A 13,513-nucleotide genomic window follows, 5' to 3' on the forward strand; every position below is an offset into this window, starting at 1 on the left:
AGAAGACCAAAGCTCACATCGAACGCAAGGTGACGCTACTGAAACAAACGAAACTATAATCAAACGCACTAATAGCATATAAGTGCAGCAGAATAGAGTTTACAGAATCGAAATACAATGCGGCGTGATGAGATATGCTAAAGCACGAATTTCATTATAGTAATAAGTTTATTTCACGTCGAAGGTGAAAAAAAAACCAACCAGAAGAAAACTAACCGGCCCGTCCCCTGACGAGAACAGAGCTGCGCGCGAAGCTAGTCAAAGATTAGTATAAAGCAAATGAAAATTCAAAACCCCAAACCAACCCTTAACCAAACATAAACCCATATTCAATCAACCCCAAACCAAGCCTTAACCCAATCAAAATGAAACCCCACCCGACTCCCAGGCTGAGCTGGACCCGATCTAAAAGGAAAACCATACCCCACACACACCAGACAAAGAATCACCCCTCATCACATAAAGAATCACCTCCTCCCATGCAGATTTATTCTCACTGGCATGTCTGCTGTCACGCTGTACATCTCAACAACCTTCAAATCAGCCGCTGATCTACCGGCATGCTTTGCAGCCTATCAACTGCAGCGTCCGTGCCAACAGCACCGCGGTAAACAGAGACATGAGTGTGCAGTGCGCCCATTTCAAATTAGCAGCTCATCTCCCGGCCTTGAGTGCGGCGCAGCAACGGGGCGTCCGTGGCAATGACGCACCGCGCGGATCACCTGCAAAGCTTAGCATATATTAAAGCCGTGTCGGCATGGCGCAATCAACTTCGATTCCGACCACGGGAAGCGTTCTTTTCTTGCGGTGCTTGGTTTTTCGGACCACCATCACGATCTTCCAGCACACAAGTGAGTCTATACAAGCTTCGCTTGAAACGATGGCGCAATGTCAGACTAATACGGACGCAGCCCCCTCCCCCTTATCATATGGCAGCAGCCGCCACACACAGGAAGTTCAGGAACATACAGAGAACAAGAACAACCTGTGCGATAAAATTAAACATGGATGCGTAATGTGCAGCAAGCACTGAGGGCCATACATACTTAAAGCGAACAGACACGTTACTAAGAGGCTTTAGAGCAATTATATGGCGACGTGGCAACGAAGGGGATGTATTAAGAGATTGTAATTACAAAAATAGACGGGATAGTATAGGCAGACAGGGCAGTCGCGATGTCCCGGGTACTGCACGCACACCAGCATCACAGAAGCATCAGCGAGCGTCTTCTTCTTCTCCAGCCTATGGGTTCACTTAGCCCAGAAGGCGCATACCCGCAGACCGGGGGTTGGCCACTGGTTCCGTTTATAGTAAGGAGCCAAGGGACCTAGCCCGTGACAATATAAGCTAACAACTATGGACCGCGTTTGTACAGAAGCACTAAGGTTACCTAAGTGCACAAATCAAATACATTACGACAGGCTTACATAAAAGATAACCGTACTCTCTTTGCATAGCGTGTGAATAACAAGTAATATGGGCCGCGTTTGTACAGAAGTACTAAGGTTACCTCAGTGCAAAAAAAAAAAAAAAACAAATACACAAAGGCAGGCTTACATAAAACTAAATCCTGCCCTGTTTCCCCAGCTTGTGAATAAGAAAGATGTATTCAAACAGCAAAGTATATGTTATGGCTCGTCAATCAGCGCAGTTCCTTAGGAAACGTTGGCAAAGATTAAAGGCTAAATGCACTCAAAATTTTGACCTCCTGAAAACCCTGTTTTCTTATAGTCTGCTTAAAAAGAAAGCAACATGCAAAATACAACACCTGAAATACGCGCGGGGACGACGCAAGCGGCCAGCAAAAAATTCCCCGCATTTCCCCGAGGGGAAGAATGTGAAAGTGCGAATGCACGAGTTGATTTTGCGCGGTTCGGTAATGTTCGCGAAAGAGAGATCACACACACACACACAACTACAAAAAAAGAAAGATGCATTTATTCACAGACACCTATTTGTGTTGTCGTTGTACTTGATTGCTAGAGCGGATCTCAGCTTTAAAATTTCGTGTCAGTACTCCTTTAAGCAGGTGCATTAGCCCTTATCACGCCCGATTCTTGGCCAATCCCCCACGTGGGTATGTGCCATGTCAGCGGCCGGGCAGCGCGCGCCCATCTCCCCCGTTGCCAAGGAAGACGAGGAGATTCCTGGCCAATCCCCCACGTGGGTATGTGCCATGTGCATTCGCACGAGCGCGGACATCGCCGGTGGACGCAGGTTCAGGGTCGCTTAAGAAGTGCATTCGCACTTAAAATCGGCGATTTTGAAACCGAAACCGACGAGTGCGCGGCCATTGCAGTGACGTCGCAGCCGTCCAGAGAGCGGGCCATGAACGGCCGGACGGTCACCAGCTCGGGAGAAAGTCTGGGCGCAAGCTTTATGCGCGCGCGGGGCAGAAAGTGAGGGAAGCCTGCGCATCAGAGCTCGACCGGTTCTCCAGCTGCGTGGCTGGCCAGAGGAAGCAGCCCCCGTCGGCTGGACCGTCACGGGCGCGTCATGGCCGTTTACGCGATCCGCCGGCAGGTGCAGCGTGGTCTGTGGCGGAGCTTTTTTAAACGCTTCTGACTGATTACCGAGGTTTTTTACGGAGCTACCACTTGTGTCCCAGCTGATGTGGGGGTACTTACTATGCATTAAAAATAAATTTGGTCGAGGTTAAATTTGATCGCAGTTGGCCTTTACGGAATATGCCCGTACTCGATCTAACCCCCTTCAGAGATCTATCTTCTGAACTTAAACCGGGCCAAACTTGGCGCCGTCTAAGTCGGCTTTCCTCATTTCCTAGATCCACTTTGCCTTCAAGCTGTATATAGAGCATACTTCGACTGATCTTTGTCGGCAGAAATTCAAGCATGCTTCGTAGCTAGCTTGAAGGCAACTTCCTTATACCAACATTCGGCTCGGCACTGGCAGAGACAGCGGCGCGACGTTGGGTGACGGATCGCCTGCTTCGAGGCAGTCTGTCATGCCACTGATCTTGTGTTTCGTGACGCGTATACAATGACGAAAAGCCAAAAATACTGCGGTAATCGATGAGCGACCGCCAAAGCCTGTGTGCGATGACAGCTGGGGGCTTCCACTGCCTACACTGCAACAGCTGATTTTGGCCCTCCGTTTTCACCGTTTTTTTTACGGCGCCGGCTCCTTTCAGGCGGTTACGGGAGACCTCGTGAAGGTCTCTCAACCCACTCTGTGGAGCACCGTAAGGAGGGTGGTGGAGCTGCTCGAAAAAAGCCACCTGTTTGAGCGTCTGGTGCACTTTCCGAACGCGTCGAGGTAGGGCTGCAAGTGGTATTATGGCAATTCACGACACTCTCATTACCGATGGAAGCCAACTTGCTTTTGCCCTTCGGGATCCCTTGAACCCTTCGGTATCCCGCGAGTATACCTCGTCGCATTCCTCATCAAGGTGGCTTCTCGTGGTTACTATGAACAATTTTTGGTCTTCTTCTTCTTCTCTTTATTTTGCAACATTGTGTGATTGGTGATGGTTCTTCTGGTCTACATACTAAATCCAGCAAAAAAAAAAACGTTTTTCAGGTTATAGTACACTATAGCCCACTTATAGCGAACCTGCTTTTAATGAAATTGTGGCTATAACAAAGAAATATTTTTTCCTGTTACCTATTGCATTCATAGAATTTGTGTCCAGATATAGCGAAAAGCGCGTATATAACGAACTGATTTCAGGGTCCCGATGTGTTCGTTATAAGCGGTCAGAAGTGTACTGCAAAAAGTTTCTCTTTTAAAGGGCCCATGAATCCAACATACATCTTTGTTTTGTTTTAAAAGATTGTCTTTCACTGACATCGGATTCCATTGTGTCTCCAGAGATGTTCTCACATGCACAAAGAGTTATTGCTGCTCCAAATCTTTCACTTTCCATTGTAATCAGTAAGGTTATTTCTGAGGGAACCAAACAGCGTAGTCAATATGTAACTCCCTACTAACATTCAGGCAGCACAATCGAATGGAACCTAGAGCCCAATACAATTACACAGTCTTGTTTATTGGTGGCTTTTGTCGACCATGTCCTACCCCACTAGTCTAGTCCCAGCGATGCCACAGGGGCAGTGCAAGTTGCTGGCGAGTCTCCACTCTGTCATCTGTGGACCTTATTATCTTGAATTATTGTTTGTAGTTTGCTGATGATTGTTAATCTAAATCCTGATGTTGCCATCTTTCGAATTAATCAAACTTGTTGTCTTCGTGGTCTCTTTAACTGCCTAGTGTTTCAACACAAGTTGTTGAATTAGGCAGTGAAGTAGTGCTTTTTGAGTAATTGTAGACGAGAAGTGCATGGAGGCTTCTGGAAGAACTTATTCTCATCACATCAGCTTCCTGTAGCTATCCATGTTGTCCTTGCTGTAAAATGAACACTTATGCCAGCTACTATTAAACTTCTGGAGTATTTGTGCCAAAGCTGAACTGCTTCGTATCTTTTTTTTGTTTTTCACTTTATTGAGCGGAGGCTCCGTATTATGATTAGCAGTTTGGTAACAAATGCGACAGATAAGTTCGAAGTGTTTATTGGGTGCAGTGCCTTTTGTGTCTTTTGCTTCTTCTGGATAGCAGGACTTTTTGCTTTTCTGTCATTGCTTCAGCCTACAGTAAGCACAGGGAGTGTAGTAGGAGTACTCTAGGCCTATTTTTCTCCTGTGTCACGTTGCTGGTCTTTCAACAGCAGTTCATCTCCCTGCGGATGCTCCGCTCCTTGTGAGAGGCGTACTATTGCGAAAAACTTTGGAGATTTCGGGAAAACTGCAATGGCAGCTAGGGGCGGGACATAGGTTACTTATAGTTCTCTTCATCACCAGATGACTGACTCCAACTCCCGAAAGCGAATGAATGTTTTCATTGTTGTGGCTTGCTCTTTCGACATAATTCGCCTAACAGAAACATGGCACAAAGGTATGACTTTCGAGGCACCTGATGTGTGTATGTGTCTAGGTACAGTTTAACCAGCGCATTATTCTTGATTTTTTATGCGATGCAAATAATTTGATCCTAATTGCCATGCCCTGCGTTTCTGGCATACAAGCACGTTTACCTTCTTAATTCACTTGTTACGGAATGGAGTCCGATGAGCGCTTGCAGTTTTTTAAGGCAAGACCCTCGGTGTATGATGCCGCCAACCAGACACTGCCAGTTACGACATTGTAGCTGAGATTTTAATGACGTTATACCCCTTGATGACTTGTTATTATTATAACAAACCTATTTATACGCTCTGTGGGGTTCTGGGATATGTTGTGTGTTGCATCAGTGTGCTGCATCAGTGTGGCAACAGTGCAAGTCCAATTTGCTACAGGTTGACTTTATTTCAAGGGAATCCCATAGCAGATTTCGCTGAAGTTCGTGTTGATTGTAGATATATTTTAGTTTGAATGCGTAAAGGTTTGCAGAAACACCTGCAAAATGAATTTGCGTGGCTGGCAGATGACGAGGGAATGCATTTGTAATAAATATGTAGATCTTATTTTGGCGTTTTTCTTTTTGCTGGGGTGCATTTCTCACAAGAGCAATTTGATGCACTAACAGATTAAACAACGGCTGACGTAAAAATCAATGGAGGTGTGGCACAGAATGCTAAGTGGAAGAAGTCCCTGAGACACCCCGTGCTGTACAGAGGCCGCAAAGAGCGCACCACTTTCCCTATTAAATCTGCCTGCAATGCACGCGTGGTCATTTCTTGACCAGTTATCACTCAGTGCCTGACACTACACTTTTGTAGAGACCGCGTTGAAGTGCCACTTTTAAAGCAAGTTGAAAAAAAAAATGGCAGGAAGTGCTCCGGTGTCGCTTTTTTAATTTTTTACCGGCTGACCAGCTCTCACGTCAAGAATTAGGAACGCTTGATCTCTCAGATTAGAGCAGCAGTAATTGTTATCGGCTTGCTGAACTAGTAGGTGTGCTCAAACAAATGTCTCTGAGACAACCAGATTGGCCGGCCACGTACTCCGTCACTGATATCGAGTGATCTTCTCAAGTTACTGAAGCCGATATTTTCTTGTCAGTTTCATTAGAGAGAGAGAGAGAGATAGAGAGAGAGAGAGAGAGAGAGAGAGAGAGAGAGAGAGAGAGAGAGAGAGAGAGAGAGAGAGAGAGAAATCTTTAATGAGTCTGGCGATGTCAGCCGAGCTAAGCCAGCGGCTTGCTACGCCAGGTGAATGCGATGACAATGATAATTGTAATGATGAAGAGGAACACACATGATTTTAACCATTTACAAAGTATGATCAAGGCTTGTGGCTTTTAGATAGGTCAATAAAGCTTTTGTAGCAGGAACGGCACGTTTGGAAGAATTTCAGGGACCAAATACGTCCCTCAGTTATAGTCCTGCGGAGAGAAGCTGGCCCAGAGACATTACAAGACACACTTTTTGTGTATTAAATCGCGCACAGTTACATATTAGGTTTGTAAGATCTTTACGCACATCACACTCTGGGCAGAGTGGCGAGGTGGACTGGTCGATTTTGTAACAGTAGTGTCGCGTGCATACAAGGTTTAACCGCATACGGTGGAGTACTGCTTCATCATGCATCGATATTCCAGGTGGCATGCTAAAGTTAAAATGCGGGTCGATAGAGTAAAGGGGCGCATATTGATCGGATGCGTCTCCCCATATTGATCGCTGCACGCTCCATGCCACTCTAGATGCAAGTGCTGAAGCATCTTTCCGAGAAAATGGTACCGCTACTTGGGGTCCACGTTGGTTATCCGCTATGAATTCTGCAGCGTCGGCCTTCATATTTCCAGTTATTCCGCAATGGGCAGGAAGCCAGTGGAGTGTTGTTTGACGACGCGCCTGCAGAGATTGAAGATGCAAAGCATGTACTTCAAGCACAAGGTGATCTTTCGGCAAAGACGCCAAACATTGCCGTGCAGCCCGAGAGTCCGTGAAGATAGCCCACACGTGTGCGGGCTGCTCGATGATACGAGCCAACGCCAGCCCGCAGAGCTGCAAGTTCAGTAGCCGTAGATGAGGTTTTGTGGCTGAGAATGGCACTGAGGGTGGTTCGCGATGAAGGTATCCACACCGCGACGGTGAATGATGTGGATGACACTGATCCGTCAGTGTACAAGGTGTGTGTACTCCGTATGTGTGGTGGATATATTCAAGGGCAAAACACCGCAGAGGGGCAGGCGGGATATGCTCCTTGCTTGAATTTCCGGGCACTGTAGTCATTATTTTCATGGCTGGGAACATCCAGGCCGGATGCAGAGGAAGAGCTGGCGGCTGGTAATGATGCGGCAGGAAGTCACGCACTTCATAGACCGAGCTTGCTAAATGGTGATCACATTGCCTTGTCACAATCCGCAGTCACACGCGAAGACGCTCCTGCGTGCCGATAGCCAAGGGTGGCAGGCGTCGGCACTCCATCAGTGTTCCCAAAGTCGAGGTAGTTCTCGGGACACCAATGCAGGTCCTCAAGATCTGCGCGTGTATGGACCTAGAGCCTTGATCGTTCCTTTAGAAAGAGGGACCAATACGGGGATGCTATAGCGTGTGAAACCAACGCAGAGCGCTTCGTAAAGCCGAAGGAGAGAGTTAACAGAGCAACCGCCGGAGTTACTGGAGAGCATACGAAATATGCGGGCGATTGATGAGCACTTCTCCTTGAGATGGTGGACATGAGGTGACCAGGTGAGCGACCTGTCGAATGTTACCCCCAGAAACCTATGGCTGGAAAAGTATGGGATGACATTGCCTCCAACAGTGAGCCCGTAGTGCGTGAGGTCCCGCTTCGTAAAAGCCAACGCAGCACAGTTGCTTGCCGAGATTTCCAATCCTCGTGCTGCCAAGAACGCTGCAATGGAGTCGATTGCTCACCGCAGTCGGGACCGTGGCACACGCCTGTTACAGCCAGAGCTCCATATGCAGATATCGTCCGCGTACAAGAATATTTCGACCGACTGCGGCAAGCATTTCTCTAGGCCTATAATGGAGTTGTTGAACAGCGTGGGGCTTATCACCCCGCCCTGAGAAATACCTCGGGTCACTCTGTATAGTGCTGATTCACAGCTGTCTGTTGACATGTAGACGTACGTGTCGGAAAGGTAGTCTGAAACCATGCATACATCCGGCCTCTGATAACTGAAGATTTCATAGCAGAGCGAAGAGCGTCATGCGCTACGCAGTCATAGGCTGATTTGATGTCCAGAAACACGGAAATGATGGTGTTTCGCCTATACTTGGCTTGTTTGATGCTGGTTGCAAGTGCAATGGCATTATCAATGCTGCTGTGACGTTGGCGGAAACCAGACATATGTGGTTGGTATACATTTCTGGTCAGATCCTCGTCCAAGCGATAAAGCACCATCTTCTCCATCAGCTTGCCTACACAGCCTAGGAGGGCTATGGGACGGTAAGACTCGATGGCAGTTGGAATCTTCCCTGGCTTGAGAACTGGCGCAATGCGAGCGTGTTTCCATTTTGGCTCTAAACAGGCAGTCTCCCACGAGCGATTAAAAACGTTTAGGGGGAACCTTTTCCCCTTTTCGCCTAAATGGGATAGGGTTGTATAAGTGACTGCGTCCGGACCTGGGCACGTGGATTTTTTGATGGAGGCCAGTGCAGCCAGCAGTTCAGTCATTGAGAATGGCACGTCCATTGGAGAAGATAACTCTGGGGAATCGTCACTCGCTTGCGAAGATGATGGTAGCACAGGTGTCGGCGCCATGGTAATTTTCCTACAGAAGGCGTTCGCAACGTTTAGATCAGTCGTGTTTGTGCTGAGTGTTATGGAGTTAAATGGGTGCAGTTGAGTTGGTGGGGTCAGCAAGCTCCGAACCAGGCGCCATATTGTGGAAAGCGGCTTCCTCGGATCCAGCTTCGGGCAGGACTCCCATTCGCGCTTGGCAAGCTTGGCGATATGCCTCTGGACTGCCCTCTGAGCACGCTTGGAAGCTCGGATATCCTCAGGGGCTAGCATCTGACGGGCTGGCCTTCTCGTCGACGCACTGCTCGAAGCCTCTCGAACTCTGAGTCAGCAGTGCTGTACTTATGTGGCAACCTCAACACCTTGGTGCTAGACGTGCGAGCTCTTGACATTGTTTCCACGAAGGACACGTATGAGCTCACTGAGTCCGCACACTCCTCCATCACAGTTGTGAATCCTCCCCAGTTTGAGCAGCGAATTACACGCTGTGGGCGAATACCTGTAAGACCACCCACTGAAATTTAGGTAGGCACGTGGTCGCTGCCATGCCCTTCAATACCCGCTGTCCAGCTCGTCCTAGCAATAAGTTGCGACGAGACGACCGTGACGTCAAGCGCAATGGATATCTTGCCCTGGATAAACGTTGGCTGTCCAGTGTTGACGACGCACATACCGTGCTTTTGGGCAGTGTCAAGGAGGCGCCGCCCTTTGACGGTCGTTTTTATGCTGCCCCAGGAGGGATGGTGAGCGTTGAAATTTCCAGTCAAAATGTGCGGACCTGGTGTGGTGCTGATGATGCTTTCAAGGCGGTTTGTATTCAATGCCACTCCAGGCGGAATGTAAGCAGCAATTATTTTGAAGGATAAACCAGCGCCACGCACAGTTACTGCCACGTATTCATTCGATGCGTCCGGTGGTAAGTTATGCACCACTGTGATGAGGTCCTTTCGCAGACCTACTGAATCTCTTGATATTTCTACGCCAGTTGTCGACTGTGCAACTGTGTACCTGGAAAGGTGTAAATCATTCGACAATCATGTTTATGAAATAGCAACCGCTGAGAATTTGTGCTTAAGAGCGAGTTTGCGCAGATCCGAAAGATGCCGGTTAGTCCGCAGGCATTCCACTGAAAAAATTGTCGCTTTGTCACGAAATTCTTGGACTGTGGGGGCAATGACTGCACAAGTCGTAGCACCTACCGCCATTTTGTAAGGAAACGAGAGACAAAGCTCAGGAGAGTCAAGAGCGCCACAGCTACGGGGTAAGTGAGTGGGGTGAGAAAAATGCGAACAGCCTCCACGAGAAACGACAGCCCAGAACGCCAGACCTTGGTGCTTCGGTCACTCGGACGCTGCGCTGGCATAGACGACCGACGAGCAGAGTTCGAATACCGTGCAGCTGTAGTAGGAGTCCTATGATGAATCAGGCGTGGCCCGACGAACAGATTTTGAAGACCGTGCCGCTGGAGTAGGAGTCCTAGCTGATGACGGATCAGGCGCAGCTGTCGATGCAGGGGATGCCGCAGCATTTGGGGAAATCTCGTGGGTTGTCCTTGGATCCCGCTCTGGCAGAGCTTCTGTAGCAGGATGCTCCTGCTGCTGCTCGAGCCGTAAGACCGGTAACGCCGGGAACTCCTTCTCGACGTTCATAGGGATGAGAGTCAAAGGTGTCATGTTCTGTCTTTTCCCAGTATTCTCTGCGGCCAGAGGGGCGCCGCTCTAGCAGGGTGGATTTTGCTGACTTGTAGTCAACATGGTTTGCGGCCTTGAATTGCAAAATGGCCTTCTGATCGCGGCGGACTGAGCAGTGAAGAAATGTGAATTCATGCGTTTCGCTGCAATTAGGGCATTTTAGCTTTTCAGCAGAACAGGATGCACGATCGTGACTGTCAGCGCACTTGGAATACCGAAGCGAAAATTCGCATACTTCCGCCACGTGTCCGAAGCGCTGGAATTTTTTGCATTGCCGCCGTGGTTCCACGTAGTCATACACAAGGTAGCGCGTGTAAGCGATAACGACGTACGCAGGTATAGAGTTGGACACTCTCTGAAGCTTTTCCCAGTCTTTGAGCGGACTTGCCTGCTACTCTGAGTTGCAACGCGTTGAGAATTTCAGGATGTGAGAGGTTCTTGGCGACTCCCCTGATCCCATCCACGCCTCAGTTGCTGGCCCGTGGCTCGTATGCCTTCACGGAAATTCCAGCAATAGAAGAGATTTTCAACAGACGCTCGGTGGCGTCCGCATTGCGTGTGTCAATCGCGAGAAGGTCGGGGCGATAGTTTGGACGCACTTGAAGCACGCCATTTGGAGCCAGAGATTACAATCCGTCTTTGACAGCAAGGGGATTGTTGAATCCCCTCCGTGGGGTATGTGCTGTCAGCATCTCTATCATCATCATCGTGTACATAATCCGGTCAGTAAAGGTCAGAACCCCGTTTTCGGTCAGCCATGACACCGAACCCTGCTGCCCGTCTTCTCTTGCCTTAACATTTTGGTGCCGACAAACCCGGGAAGAAGACCAGGGACCGAAGTGGAGAGCAGCAGGGATGCCAGTGGCTGCAGGCATGTGAGACCCAGAACTGTTTACCGTCGACTCACCCTGAGCTAACTAACCATGGCTGACAGCGACCGCATTTGACCACCGACTCCCTCGAAGGCACCGACGCCAACACTGGCGTTCCTACCGCCGGCCTCCAGGGACCTGTGACCAACCAGACTCGACCGACACCGGGCGCGGCCATTTTCGGTGCACCGAGGAAAACCGACCGCAACTCTCCTACCGACGCAGACACGCCCCGTCCCGTCCAGTTCACCATGCTTGGCACCAAGAGCACCGCTACCGTAGAGCAAGCTGGTGAGCTGGATGCTCTGCGTTCGTTGCGGAACCATATCCGTACTGACTTTAAGGGAATTTTGACCAGTAGCGACCGGCTCTTGATTTCAGAATCTTGCGACGTGACGAAGCTGAGGGCTAACTTGGAGAACCTGCAACAAATCAGAAGGGATCTAATCGAATTGAATTCTGATATATTTAACCTAGTTGAAGAGGAAATTGAGCAGGAGGTAGAGCAGGTGGATAGATACACCCTCTGCTTCTTCAGAGCAAATGCTTACCTCCAACATTGGTTACAGTGCCTAAAAAGCAAGCAGCCTTTAGACATCAAATCTACATCGTTTTCTGAAATGACCGTCTTCCTCTACACCCCGAGAGAGTTCTTATGCTCGTTCGTCGAAAACATGCCCAGTCGCCACAACGGGGATGGCGACAACTTGCCATCAAGCATGGAGCTTGGGGAAACAGAAACGCCTCCTATCGAACCGAACGTAGCACAAGCTCCTGGAGAAACACGCATTGAGCAGCCTTCTCTGGACTTTGAGTACATCTGTGTTCCAGACTTCATGAAGGGCGAATCCTTCCCGCAACTTCCCGAAACCTCGCTAGATGCAATTGACGAAGTGTGGGAGGTCGCACCTGTGCGTCAGCATGAGGCTTTGCATTTAAATTAGAGTTGAAAAGCCTGAGCAACCACAGCTCATCGCTGCTGATCAACGTGAGGCAATAGCGACGCCTGATCGAGAAAAGGCAGCATCGCTTTTTCCGTTGACGTTCATCGTGGAAATAACGTCGTCCGAATAGGAGATAACCGACAAGAAAATAGGGGCAGCTATTGGCATGCGTGAGACCGATGGGCGAGCGTCATCCAACTCAGGCCACAAGAATTATTCCAAAACCGCCAACCCATTGAAAGTGGTCCGAGGCCGTATCTGGAATTCGTTCACGACAGACACTGGACACGCGGTGTGGTTCTGCGGCACATCACGTTGGCGACGGTCGGCGCTTCTGAGATTGAGACGCCGGCTTCAGCACCGCTGGAAGCGGAAGAGGTGCCCCGACTTGACGACGGCATGAAAGGATCTACATTACGGACTGAAAACCACAAGCTAGGACTGAGGATTCATTACTTGTCTATTGGAGATCTCGCGGGCGGGAGAAAAAGAAGCCGTTGTGAGCCGTTTCGACCTGAGGAAGAATTTAGCTACCTCTTCTCTACAACGCAGGGTATCAGCAGAGCCACGCGTGCTGGTTTACCGACACCAGTCCCATTCGTTGCTTGCAAGGGGTTTGATCGAGCCGCGGGGCACCTGAGAAAAGTGCGAACTAGCGGCAGGTTCAATGGCATCGTGTGGTTGGTGCCTCAACTCTCCAGCGGCAGACGTGTGAACTGCGGCGGCGGGAGGATGTTGAATCCCCTCCGTGGGGTATGTGCTGTCGGCATCCCTATCATCATCATCGTGTACATAATCCGGTCATTAAAGGTCAGAACCCCGTTTTCGGTCAGCCATGACACCGAACCGTGCTGCCCGTCTTCTCTTGCCTTAACAGGGATTATACCACGTCGTGATTTTGGAGGCATCGACTGGCTTTATGACTATGATGATGCCGTGTCTCAAGAGGTTCGTGATTGTGCTGAGATCAAGTCGCCTGTATGAACGCTTAGATGCACGGCGGCGCTTCGTGGGTTGCACAGGCTGAAATGGCCCCATTTTCTCAGCTAACGGAGTGGAGCTAACGGAGTGGAGTGGAGAGATTAAAGTTTCATAGGAAGAGTCAGTCAGTTTTCACATGTCATCCATGTCATACGGCAGAGGTTGATCAGAGGAATTAATTACATGAGTCACTTGTCCAGGTTGAAGCGGCGACCCGGAGGACCCAAGATGGGTGCTGCAGGGGTTTGTTGTAGCTGCAGGTGATTCTGAATAGGCTGCGAACAGCGAAGCGGCAGGGGAACCCGGTGTTATGAATGGGCCGAGGACCAGGCAGGCAGGCATTAGAACCCTGTTTAACACG

The sequence above is a fragment of the Haemaphysalis longicornis genome, unplaced genomic scaffold (genome assembly GCF_048455015.1).
Source record: "Haemaphysalis longicornis isolate Haplotype H1 unplaced genomic scaffold, Haemaphysalis longicornis Haplotype H1 scaffold_3, whole genome shotgun sequence".
NCBI lineage: Eukaryota > Metazoa > Arthropoda > Arachnida > Ixodida > Ixodidae > Haemaphysalis > Haemaphysalis longicornis.